Consider the following 13,913-nt stretch of genomic DNA (forward strand, 5'->3'; position numbering starts at 1 on the left):
TCTGGGCTCACAATTCTGTTCTATTTATCTGTCTATTCTTTTGCCAATACCACACTGGCTTGATTACTGTAGCTTTATAGTAAGTCTTGAAGTCAGGTACTATCAGTCTTCCAACTTTGTTCTTCTCTTTCAACATCATATTGACCATTCTGGGCCTTTGGCCCCTTCCTATAAACTTTAGAATTTATTTGTCAATATCCACAAAATAACTTGCTGGGATTTTGATTGGGACTGCATTGAATCTATAGATCAAGTTGTGAATAACCAATATTGACAATATTGACTCTTCCTATCTAAGAACATGGAATATCTCACCACGTATTTAATTATTCTTTGATTTCAGTCTTCAGAGTTTCATAATTTTTTTCATATAGAATATCTCACCACGTATTTAATTATTCTTTGATTTCAGTCTTCAGAGTTTCATAATTTTTTTCATATAGATCTTGTACATATTTTGTTAGATTTATAACTAAGCATTTCATTTTGGGAAATGTTAATGTAAATGGTATTGTGCTTTTAAATTCCACTTGTTCATTGCTCATATATTGGAAAGCAATTTATTTTTGTATGTTAACTTTGTATCATGCAACCTTGTTATAATTGCTTATTAGTTCTAGGAGTTTTTTGTTAATTTTGGGGGATTTTCTACATAGATGATCATGTCATGTGTGAACAAGGACAGTTTTATTTCTTCCTTCTCAATCTATATACCTTTTATTTGCTTTTCTTATCTTATTGTATTAGCTAGAACTTCTAGCATGACATTGAAAACACGTGGTGAGAAGGTAGAGTTTTATCAATTTTATTTATCTTTTCAAAAAACCAGTTTCTAATTTCATTGATTCTCTCTATTGACTTCCTGTTTTCAATTTCATTGATTTCTACTCTAATTCTTATTTTTTATTTTCTTCTTATTATTTTGGATTTAATTTGCTCTTATTTTTCTAGTTATATAAGGTGGAAATGTACATTATTGATGTTAGAATTTTCCTTTTTCTAGTATATGCATTCAATGCTATAAACTTCCCTCTAAGTATGAACTTTGCTGTATCCTACAAATTTCGACAATTTGTGTTCTCATTTTCATTTAGTTAAAATATTTTTAAACTTCTCTTGAGTATCTTCTTTGATCCATGTGTCATTTAAAAGTGCGTTGTTTAATCTCCATGTGTTTTGGGATTTTCCAGTTTTCTCTCTGTCATTGATTTCTAGTTTAATCCATTTGCTCTGAGAACAGACATTATATGATTTTTATTTATTTGGTTTGCTAAGACGTGTTTTCCATCTCAGAATGTGTGATATTTTGGTGAATGTTCTATGTGAGCTTGAGAAGAAAGTGTATTCTGCTATTGTTGGATGAAGTAGTTTATAGATGTCAATTACATCCAGTTGATTGATGGTGTTGTTGACTTCAACTATGTCCTTACTGACTTTCTGGATGCTGAATCTTCCACCATATTCTTAAAGTGAAGACAGGAAAGCACACTTCCCTCAATACAGGCTATTGAAGAATGCTAAGTGCAATTCAACAAAAGAATCTTTTTGGAGCATCAAAATGATGTACTTCCCTAAGATATTAGCAGAATACAAAGACAGATCTGTTTTTTATTTCTACATTCTCCAGATTAAGATAGATGTACATTTCAGAGAGAAAAAATACATTTTAGGCCAAATGAGAAGACATTATTACAAAGTGATTTTCACAATTAGACAAGGGCTTGGGATTTCAGTGAGTAATAGAATAGCTTTTCTCTCTTTTTCGCTTCATCTCTATCATCTAAAAGAAAATATCTCACCTTACTCTCAAAGGAAAATAGGGGCTATCAAAGGAAAAAGGAACAGAGAATTTGACAAAATGAATTTCATCACTCAGAAAAAAACAAAATAAATTATAAAGTTTTTTTTTTTTTCTTGAGGAAGATTAGCCCTGAGCTAACATCTCCCACCAATCCTTCTCTTTTTTTGCTAAGGAAGATTGACCCTGAGCTAACATCTGTGACCATCTTTCTCTACTTTATATGTGGGATGCCTGCCACAGCATGGCTTGATAAGCAGTGCTAAGTCCACACCCGGGATCTGAACCTGTGAACCCAGGGAAACTGAAGCAGAGTGTGTGAACTTAATTGCTGCACCACCAGGCTGGCCCCAAATTATAAGTTTTAAAACAATAAATAAATGAATTTTTTCCACAATTAGCCTCCCTTTTATTCCTAATATATATAATTATAATAGAAATAATTATTCCTAAAAGATGCAATTCTTAATATCCTAATTTTCCTAGTAGATATAATAAATCTGTACTATTTTAATAGTATATAATTTCTTGTAGCCAAGTATTCACTTTTTTCTCATTTGTTTATAGAATCCTTATGTAGACATCAAGTAAGTTACCTAAATGAAATTATTTTTAAAATGCATGCAGCCACTTACATACATAGTAAAAAATAATATTAACATCTTCAATAATAATAATTATTCTAGCCTATTGGTGAACAGACTAAAATCAATGTCGATGGCACTAGCCTTTATACAAGCTTTCTAGCTGGTAAAAAAAGAAAATTTAGGGGTATTGAACTAGAAAAAGAAACTAGGGAATTCCTTTTTGTTTCTTTTTGTGTGTGTGCACTTTTTTCTTTTCTTTGGTGAGGAAAATTGGCCCTGAGCTAACATCTGTTGCCAATCTTCCTCTTTTTGCTAGAGGAAGATTGTTGCCAAGCTAATATCCATGCCAATCCTCCTCTATTTTTCGTATGTAAGACACAGCCAGAGCATGGCTTGATGAGTGGTGCGTAGGTGTGCAGCCAGGGTCTGAACTTGTGAACCCTGGGCCCCCAAAGCAGAGGGTGCAAACTTAACCACTACACCACCAGGCCAGCCCCTGTGAACTGTTAAATTCTTGAAACAGAATTCAAGAGGCACATTATCTTTTCAAATATGTAACAACTTTTGTTGCTAAAAAAGTAAAGACTCAATACTGCAAATTACAGAAGTGTAATTTCCAGCATAAGATCCACTTGTCATCCTTATATAGATTGGGTCCAATTATCTTCCGAAATTTTTCCAAATGCCTACTGTATAGTCTAGCACTGCATTAGCTCTGGTGATGATCATATGATCACAGCACATTGTCTGGCCTCAGATAGGCAGAGAGAGAGAGGGCAGGAGGGAAAGAGGGAGAGGAATGGTCTGAACAATACGACCAGTAGTATGTTTGCTGTATGGATGAAATGACAGAGGAGCACAGAAGAAAGCTGCTAGTTCTGCCTGTGAGGGTTTGTAAAGTTCTAATAAGTGAAGTGACACATATTGGAGCTTGAAATTTAAAACCAAATTATTACAAGTGGAGTGAGGAGGAAAGACATTTAGGATTTATAGCAGATACATTCCTTTTGCAGGTAAAGAAAAGAATAAATATTAAAGAGCTAAAAATGTGAATTATAAAGAAATAAACACTATTGCAGAGATTCATTAGAGACTAGACAGTGTGTAACAAGGACAGGGCAGTAGATGTCTACCACAGTGTAGGGAATAAGGAAGTGCAGTGTGCAGAGAACTTACAAACAAATAATTGCTGAAATAATTGCTACATGAGCCAGTCCTGATGGCCTAGCAGTTGGAGTTTGGTGGGCTCCACTTCAGCAGCCCGGTTTGGTTCCCCGGCACAGAACCACACCACTCGCCTTGTCCGTAGCCACGCTGTGGTGGCGGCTACAGAAGAACTGGAGGGACTTACAACTAGAATATACAACTATGTACTGGGGCTTTGAGGAGATAAAAAAAAGGAAAGGGAAGATTGGCAACAGATGTTAGCTCAGGGCAAATCTTTCCCCGTGAAAAATAAAAAATAAAAAATAAAAAAATAAAAAAATAAAATAACTGCTACATAATTGCTGAAGTTACTGTGGAATTTCAAGATATAGTAACCTCGAAGTTAGCACATTATTACTTACTTATACTTTAATAAACTTTGGCTTCTACCTGGAAGAATACAAAGACTCAATCAAGAATAAATTCACAGCAGTTCAAAATCCTTCAGTCTTGCTTAGGGCACAGTTTGCATCTCCAGCTTCCGTGGTACTTCATAATACTGTGTTCAAGTAATAGGTTAGAAATAAACAATAATCACATAGTGAAGGGAAAGACAAAGAAAGAAAATTTGTGTTGCTTCATTTTTATTGAGTCCACTTGGAGTTTTTACTTGTGTTTAAATTTAAAGCAGTGAGTGGAAACTGGGTGTGCAACATTTTGCTTTGCTAAAGATGTTGTGGTAATTTCTTTAAAATTTAAATTGCTTCTTCTTTTTACCTTTTATTGTGTTTCTTAAAACTAAGAAAAGAAGAGGCCAGCCCAGTGGTGTAGTAGTTAAGTTTGTGCTCTCCACTTCAGTGGCCTGGAGTTTGCAGGTTTGGATCCCAGGAGCAGACCTGCACACCGCTCATCAAGCCATGCTGTGGCAGCATCCTACATACAAAATAAAGGAAGATAGGCACAGATGTTAGCTCAGCGACAACCTTCCTCAAGCAAAAAGAGGAAGATTGGCAATGAATGTTAGCTCAGGGGCAATCTTCCTCACACACACATGAAAAAACAAAACCAAGAAAAGAAGACATTACATCAGTGGTACAATTTGCTATTTGCCTGAAATATACCTTTCACAGACATTCCAGTTTTATTAAAATTCACTTAAGAGTTACTGTGAAGTTATTATTGGTGATTGTGATGGACTGCTGTAGATACATGTTTTCTCATTTAAGAAGAAATTGAATGTAAAAGAAGTAAGGCAGTAATCTTTTTTATACTATAATATACTATTTCATTATTTATTTTTTGTGTTTTTACTTTATTTTCTACTGGCATGAATATAAAAATAAAGTAGAACCAAAGAAAATTTTCTCTGCATTTATTTCCTAGCCATTATCTTCAGTTCATTTCACAGTTATTACTGAGTATAAATTTGCCATAATAGGAAGGAGTAAAAATTGATCCACTCCATGGGCTAGCCCCAGTGGTCTAGTGGTTAAGGTGGGTGCCCTCCAGTTTGATGGACCTGGTTCGGTTCCTGGGTGTGGACCTACACTGCTCTATTAGTGGTCATGTTGTGCTGGTGACCTACATACTAAAAAATAGAGAAAGATTGCCACAGATGTTAGCTCAGGGTGACTCTTCCTCAGGAAATATAAAAAGAAAGATTGATCCACTCCAGTTGTCCAATACATTCCACAGGACTGCAAACTTCTGTAAAGAGCCAGATAGAAAATATTTTAAGGTTTGTAGGCCATACTGTCTCTGTAACAACTACTCAGTTCTGCAGTTGTATTACAAAAGCAGCCATGGACAATACATAAGCAAGTGATTGTGGCTGCTTTCCAATAAAACTTGGTTTATAAAAACAGGCAGCAAGCTGGATTTGGCCCTCTAGTCATGGCTTGCTGGCCGTAGCATATGAATAACAGGCACACGCTAACAAGGAAACACTTTATAAATCATTTTCTTAAAGTAATTTAGTTACCAAAAAAGGTGGGAGATCACTAAACATTTCAGTACATTTTTACAGAAAAATAATTGGCTGTTTATTTTCTAAGAAAGAAAAAATAGGCTGACCGGATTCTCTTCTTAAGCATCTATTTCTCAACTTAACTTTTAATCCTAAAATTATAAAATATATATCAGGGGATTTACCTATATGTGAGGATACAAAGCTGCTGCATTATATATAACCTCATCTCTTAAATAAAATATTTGGTTGGTCAAAATTAATTCACTACAATATGTCAAGAGCTGAATTTATCCTTCTAAATTTATCTATTTAAATGTACTCTATTTGCACATACAAAAGAATAAAGAAGATTGAAATTAACATAGAATCTTTCATAATAATCAATAATTTTAAAACATCTTTTGTTTATGGCTATGAAAATTGTTAGGTTATATGTTGGAAAAGCAAGAGAAAAATTTGGGCAAGAAACTTAAAACTTGACAAAGACCTTGACCTTTGTTCTATTAGGCTTTCTTCCATGCTTTGGAAAACTCATATTCACCATGAAATTTGCATTCATTTGGAAAGCTACTGGATTGGAAGTCCAAAAATGTTGCTTTTATCATGATCAATTTTACTTTTTAGCAATGTGAGCTCGATATCTCTTTTTTCTTTTTGCTTATTGCTTACTCTGTATTATTCTCTGCATGACCAAAGTAAAATAACTTTTTTTCGAGTCTTCACAGCACTAGTTGTAAAATTTGAAGACTACAAGTATCATTAACAAGTGCAATTTAAGTGCATTCTTAGACTCCATATCCATAGATTCTACTCTGATATATTTGGGGCAGATATAAAAATTTTCTTTTCTTTTTTATCAGTAAGTACAGTGGTCCGTGGATCAAATCTAAGAAATATTTAATATGTGACAGGCACTTTAAAAGGTGTAATTTGCAAGCAAACTAATACTACAACAAAAATTTAGTTCAGTGGATGATTCGATTTCAAAATGGAGATGGTTTTTGCTTGTTTGCTTAGAGAAAAGTGAAAAAACAGTTGCATAAGAAATGAGTTGTTTTCGTTTCTTTGTTTTTTATTATTCTAGTTAATCCAGGAACAATAGAAAAAATATCTTCTGGATTATATATATATATATATACACACACACACACACACACACATATATACATTATAAATCCATCCACTAATACACTTTTTATTTGGGTACAAAATTTCTGAATTTCCTATGTTGACATTTGAAATAACTATTTCAAAACCTAGGCTTTACTAGGCAAGATATGCTAATTTGTCTCATTTTTCTCCCTTACCTTATTCTTTAAAGAAATTTACATATTTAGGAGGAGTAGACTTGTGATGAAGATTGACTTTCCTGTGAGATAGCAGCAGTGCATTAATTCTCTTTTCTATTGTTGCATCCTAGGCATCATAAAAAAGAACAGGTTGTCCTTGTCCAGGAAGTTTTGTCTTTATACTTTATAAGTGAAGTTCACAGAAAAGATTAGAAAAAAAATTTAACACCTTTTATTATTTACTTCACTTATAAATATCATAGAGGAAGAATAAAAGAATTTTAATGAATAGAAAGCATATTCAATCATTTCTCATCTCACACCAAATAAAGTTTATTACTCTGATTTTACATCACAGACTTATAGAATTGTATCATCTCAATGGTCTTCTTGATTGAGAATAAATGCTTCATTAAATTTAAATACAGCAACCTAATAACAATAGTAAAGCCAGAGAGAATAATGACTGACATTAAAAGGAGGACACACATCACTCTTTGGAACATATTCAACTTCTAGATAGAATGCAAAGTTTAATATTCACAATTGCATAATAAATGCAAAGAATTACGGTATGACATAAGGATATAATAAAATCAAACTTAATTTGAGAGCAATTTTCAATGTAAAGAGATATTGTTGATTGTTTTTTGAAACGGGACCTGTGGCAGAAAGAACAAGTAATTATAATCTAGGTTACTGGCTATGGCAACTAGGTGGATAGTGATGCTGTTTACTGAGATGAACAATAATGGACGATGAAGAGGGCGGGCTTCTTGAGAGGAGTGCACACAGAGATCAGTTTTTAACACATGGAGTTTGAGGCGCATTGGAGGCCTCCAATTGGAGATGCCAAATAGGAGGTTGGCTACATGGCTCTGAAGCTCAGAAAAGTCTGAAACTACCCCTAAAACTACTTCCGAGGCCTCAGGCACCAGTAGTCAATGCCTAGTGGACATATTTTCTTGTATGTCTCAAAATCACTAATAATTTAGAAAATTCAATGCCTAAACCAAAAATGCCCTTACCTAAATCTAATTTTCATCCGTTATTCCCTATTTCGTTGTACAAGGAATTTCTAATCATCAAGTTCTCTAAGCCAGAGACTTAAGGAACTCTGTTTCTGAATGCCATCTCTGACATTTAGAGGTTTAAAGAAACCAAAGCGTCCTTCTATACACTTGCCTCTCCTTTCTGCTACCGTGAGAGAACGACGTGTCAGTTTTACCATCCAAATGCTTCTGAAATCCATTTGCTTTTTTCCTTCTCAACTTTTATCTCCCTAATGTAACAGCTTCCTAACTGGTCTTGCATTTACTTTTTCTGCTTGCACTGTATTTTCTGAACTGAATCTAGGGCTATGTTTTTAAAATGTATATCTGATCATGTAACTCTTCTGTTTCAACATTTTGTAATAATGGCTCCCCTGCTATCTTAGGATAAAGACTTAATCATTAAAACAGACTGAAAATGGGTATTTTCTATCCCTTCCTCTGCCCTAAATTGATCTTGTTCATTCCTCTCTCCTTTCATTTCACCTACAGTGACCCATTTTTCATTTAAAAATTCCATGCTTTTTTAAATATGTATCACTAGGGATTTTTCAAAGTGAAGAATTGAAATTGAATTGGACTAACTTCAGAAGAGAGGGAATTATCAGGAATTATACAGGAGAGCTCACAGAACTGAAAGGAAGGCCAGGGACACAGACAAAGAAAAAAAGATTTTCTGGAATCTATTCAACAGTTTCATGCCCATATCCATACAGGAATGAATAAGCTCCAATTTTATTTTCATTTAAAAAAAGATTCTGTCCAAAATTCATGTTTCTAGGAGAGAATATATGAATGACCTAACTTGGATTACACACACATTTACTGGTAAGGAGAAGGTAGGTAAACTTGATCAACAACACTACTAACACGTTACGTGGAGGAGAGATAATCCTCCAAAAGTAAATTAAAGTACTATTATAAAAGAATCTGCAATTTATGATAGAAGGCCAAAATTATAAAAACCCTAGGTATTGCCTCAAGACTTTTACTCTGCTGCTACCACTACTGCAATACTCTAGCTTGCAATTAATAAGTTAATTCTTGCTTCCACTTCTGATCTCAGCTCAAATATGTGTCCTCAAAGAAACTCTTCCCATATCAGGTCTAACTTTTGTACACTCACTGAGTGTAGTATATTTTTCCTAAATAACAATGATTGTGGATTGTATTTAGCAATTTACTTGTATGATTATTTGATTAAGGTTAGTGAGCACATCACTTTTACTCAGATTTTATCCCCAGTACTAAACACAGAGCCTCTCACAAAGAGGGTGTTCAACACACAATGCTGAACAAGTAAATAAGCTTATAAGTGCTATTTGATATCATGAGGCTGAATGAATGTGTTAAGTAGTTTATGTAGAAGAAGAATAGGAAGCTACAGTAATCAAAACAGTATGATCCTGGTGAAAGAAGAAAAATAGATCAATGAGACAGAATAGATTGCTCAGAAATAGATCAACATAAATGTTGTTAACTCATCTTTGACAAAGAAGCAAGAGCAATACAATGGAGCAAAGATAGTCTTTGCAACAAATGGTACTGGGGCAACTGGGCATCTATATGAAAAAAAAAATACATCTAGACACAGACCTTACACCCTTTAAAAATTTAATTCCAAATGCATCACTCACCTAAATGTAAAATGCAAAACTATAAAGCTTCTAGAAGATAACATAAAAGAAAGCCTTGATGACCTTGAGTTTGGCAATGACTTTTTAGATACAGTACTAAAGGTACCATCCATGAAAGAAAGAATCAATAAGTGGGACTTCATTAAAATTAAAAACTTCTGCTCTGCAATAGAATGTCAAGAGAATGAGAAGACAAGCCATGGACTGGAAGAAAATATTTGCAAAAGGCGTATCAGAAAAAGGACTGTTTTCCAAACTATAAAATAATCTCTTAAAACTCAACAATAAGAATCTCAAAAACCTCACTATAAAAAATGGGCCAAAGACCTTAACAGACACCTCATCAATGAAGATATATAGATGACACATAAGCATATGAAAAGATGTTCCATATCATATGTCATCAGGGAAATACAAACTAAAACAACAATGAGATATGATTACACACCTCTTAGAATGCCCAAAATCCAGAAGACTGAGAATACCAGGTGCTGGCAAGGCTGTGGAGCAACAAGAGCACTCATTCTGTGCTGGTGAGAATAGAATGATACAGCAACATTGAAAGATAGCTTGGTGGTTTCTTACAAAATTAAGAATACACTTAATATATGGTCCAGCAATCATGCTCCATGGTATTTACTCAAAGGAGTTGCAAACATGTCCACACAAAATCCTGCACAAAAATGTTTATGGCAGCTTTACTTATAATTTCCAAAACTTGTCAGCAATCAAGATGTCCTTCAGTAGGTGAATGGATAAATAAACTGTGATACATATGGACAATTGAATATTTTTCAATACTAAAAAGAAATGAACTCTCCAGCCATGAAAAGACATGGAAAAACTTTAAATGCATATTACTAAGTGAAAGAAGCCAATCTGAAAAGACTACATACTGTATGATTCCAAATTATATGACATTCTGGAAAAGACAAAACTATGGAGACAGTAAAAGATCAGTGGTTGCAAGGGGTTAGGGAGGACAGAGGGATGAACAGGCAGTACACAGAGGATTTTTAAGGCAGTGAAAATCTTCATTATAATGCTATAATGGTAGATACATGTCATTATAAATTTGTCTAAACTCATAGAATGTACAACACAAAAGTGAACTATCGTGTAATCTACGGACATTGGATGATAAGAATGTGTCCATGTAGGTTCATCAGTTGCAACAAATGTCCCACTCTGATGGAGGATGTTGATGACAGGAGAAGCTGTGCCTGTGCAGAGGGAGGGAATATATGAGAAATCTCTGTATCTTCCTCTCAAGATTGCTGTAAACCTAAAACTGCTCTAAAAAATAAAGTCTGTTAAAAAATAAGCATAGTATGAGAACATTTCAAGGGTGAACAATGTAATAGGAACCCAAAGAAACACTCAGGCCAATAGGAAGAGACCAGGATTCTGTTGAGCCGCAGAGGTCACGAGAGGAGTGTTTCAAGGAGGAAGCAGTCATGCCACATGACACAGGTCAAATGTAAACTGAGATCAATAAAAAGCCATTGGATTTAATAGAAAGAAAGTTATTAACAATCTTGGGAGTAAGTTTCAGAGAATTAACAGAAGAGGTGAGAACCAAGAAATATAAGCTGTTCATAGGTTAGCTTGGAAAAGTCCATAACATAAAGAAGAGTAGCTGGATAAGAACAGGAATTCCAAGGACTTTTTTTTGTCCTTCATAGTTGTGTTGCTGCTGCAGTGTTTGACAAGAAATAAACCTGAATAAGTTTAAACATGCATGTAAAAATGTTAAATTTGAAGGAAAATTTAAACACATCGATAAGCTAAGAGTGAGGTGATTGAGGGGGAGGAGGAAGTGGGAGAATCTAGGTCACCAGGTTTAGAGAGAAAAGGGCTCTTCCAATTTTAAGGAGGGAGAATAGGAAATGGCTGTGGGTGCAAATAGGACTATAAGTTTAGAACTAGAAATTTGAGAGAGCTTTGGCCTATTCGGCATAAGAAGACACGATCATTTGGCTATTAATGTAATTCAGGCAAAAAGAAGTTGAGGAATTGGAAGGGTACTGCTAGCAATAGAAAGAAATAACCTGGAAATTAAAATGACAGGCAGCATTGACTCCCAGCTTCATGGGACTTGAAGTCTAATCATATTTTGGCCTCTATAAGAAAAGAACATAAAATTACAAACATAAATATAAGTAGGAGGCCTTGGGACAAATCTGTGCATGTGAGGGACCCTGAGGCTTCAATTCTTTAGCTTCATGGTAAATCTGCTTCTGGACCCAAGATTTGCTGATGAATTTGGCACAGAGTAGGAGTGGAAAAGTTTTCAGTTTTTGAAAAAAGACTTTTCTAGCTGTGCTTTGGAGAACAGACTGGAATGGAGCTGTAGAAGTTGGGAAATAAACAAGGAAAAGAAAACTAGAGAAATGAGACTAAAACACAGGAAAGAAAATGCTATCTCCGCAAAGCAAGCCCAATTAGCAACAGAATGAATTCCTTGGTTGCTAAAGGCAAATGAACATTTTCACTTTTTTCCAAAATATAATAAATAATAGTCATATCCTATTTTAAATAATCAGATATTGAATATAAATATTTTATGACATTCATTTGCCTGGAGTCTCACTGCAAAGGGAATATGTTTAATAAACTTCCTCGAGACGAACTTCAAAATGATGTCAAATGAATATGCGTGTGATATCAAATTTTTTCTTAGTTACATTTAAAAAGAACAAAATTGTTTAAGAGTAACAGGGAGGATTTTTTGAATTGAAAATTTTGGGGGGATAATTTTAGATTTACATGCAGTTGTAAAAATAATACAGAGAGATTCGTTGCACACTGTTCAATTTCCCCCAATGGTAGCATTTTGCAATACTAGAGTGTAATATCACAACCAAAATGTTAATATCCATAGAATACTCTAATCTTAGTCAGATTTACCCTGTTTTACCTACAGTCATTTTGGTATGTGGCTATGTTTGTTTTTAAGTTCTATACAATTTTATTGCATGTGTGCGTTCTTGTTTCCATCACCACAGTCAAGATATGCACAATCTCAATACCACATACATAAGGTCTTTTTAAAGTGAAATTATATGAAATATTTTATTTCTCCACCTGATAAATAGATAAGAAAAGAAATATTTTTCCCTATTGACTTTATTATACAATTGGTGAATTAAAGTTTTGTAACTCAAACAGTAGGAATGTCTGAAACAGCATCACACCTGACATCTTTATTTCTTGCAAGGAAATGTAACCACCAATTAGTGGCTAACAAATTGGGAGTGAGAAGACCAGTTTCTAAGATATTCCAACAAGACAGATATTAGAATCAAATTAATAGGCTGAGACACTAAGCACAATAAACACTGCACGTGAACTGATTTCTGATATAACCATTTCCATAAGCGCTCTCTCCCTACCTTAAAAACAAACAAAAACCCATGTATAACTTCATGAGAAAGGACATTACACTCATTTTTATACAGGAAGGATACATTTTGCCAGTGGAAAACATTTATGTAAAGTACATGCTTAAAATGCAATTATTCAAGTTATACAATATTTAGAATATATCCTGTATAAATATGTGAAGAGTTGCATCATATTTAAGTAGAGAAAGGTATATTTTACTATTGAAGAATAAATTGATGTAAGGTGCATGTTTAAAGTACAATTATTCACATAACAGGCTATTTAGAATATGTGCTGTGTATATATGTAAATAGTTACATTTTGCACTTGCATTTTTAAAGGAGTTTTATAAAAAGAGAATTACTATTTGCATTCGTAATATTTTCTTTGGTTTTATTATGGAAAAATTCCCAGGGGAATAAGGATGGGCGGAGACAGAGAACAAAAGTAGAGTAGATTTACCATGCTCTCTTCCACAAGAAATTTTTTTCCTACAGCAGAAGTTGGACTTGCATTGAGTAAAACACCTTCCTTACTTCCCTTTCCTAGGCTCGAGGGCTAGGCTTTAGCATAGTTCATCTTCATGGACATTGCTGTGGGAAGTGTGTTCCTCTCTGAGGCTGATAAACCCCACGGAGGCTGAAATATCACTTCTGGACAGATGACTGTTGGCTCCATTTCACAATCTTGGATGAGAGCTCAGAGCCTCCATTTGTCAGGGTAGATTTTTGAGGGGATGTGTTTGGTGTGGTCATGGCCCTATTTAGGGCCAGGCATCATTGGAAATTAGCTAGAGGCTTGTACAGAAAATATCAATTTGTGAAGCAGATAAATAAATATATAAACACAGTGAAGATGAGGAAAAACAGAGCTTATCATGAGAATGAAAATTGAGTGGCTAAAGAGTAGATTGGAGACATGGCGACAAATGAGAAAATTTAATAATCATACAGTGGTTTTGTAAAATAATGTACTGGTTTTAAGGAAATACACACAGAAGTATTTATTGGTAAATGGACACCATATCTACAACTTACTCTCAAAAAGT

Source organism: Equus caballus, chromosome 28, assembly GCF_041296265.1.
Source record: "Equus caballus isolate H_3958 breed thoroughbred chromosome 28, TB-T2T, whole genome shotgun sequence".
Lineage (NCBI taxonomy): Eukaryota > Metazoa > Chordata > Mammalia > Perissodactyla > Equidae > Equus > Equus caballus.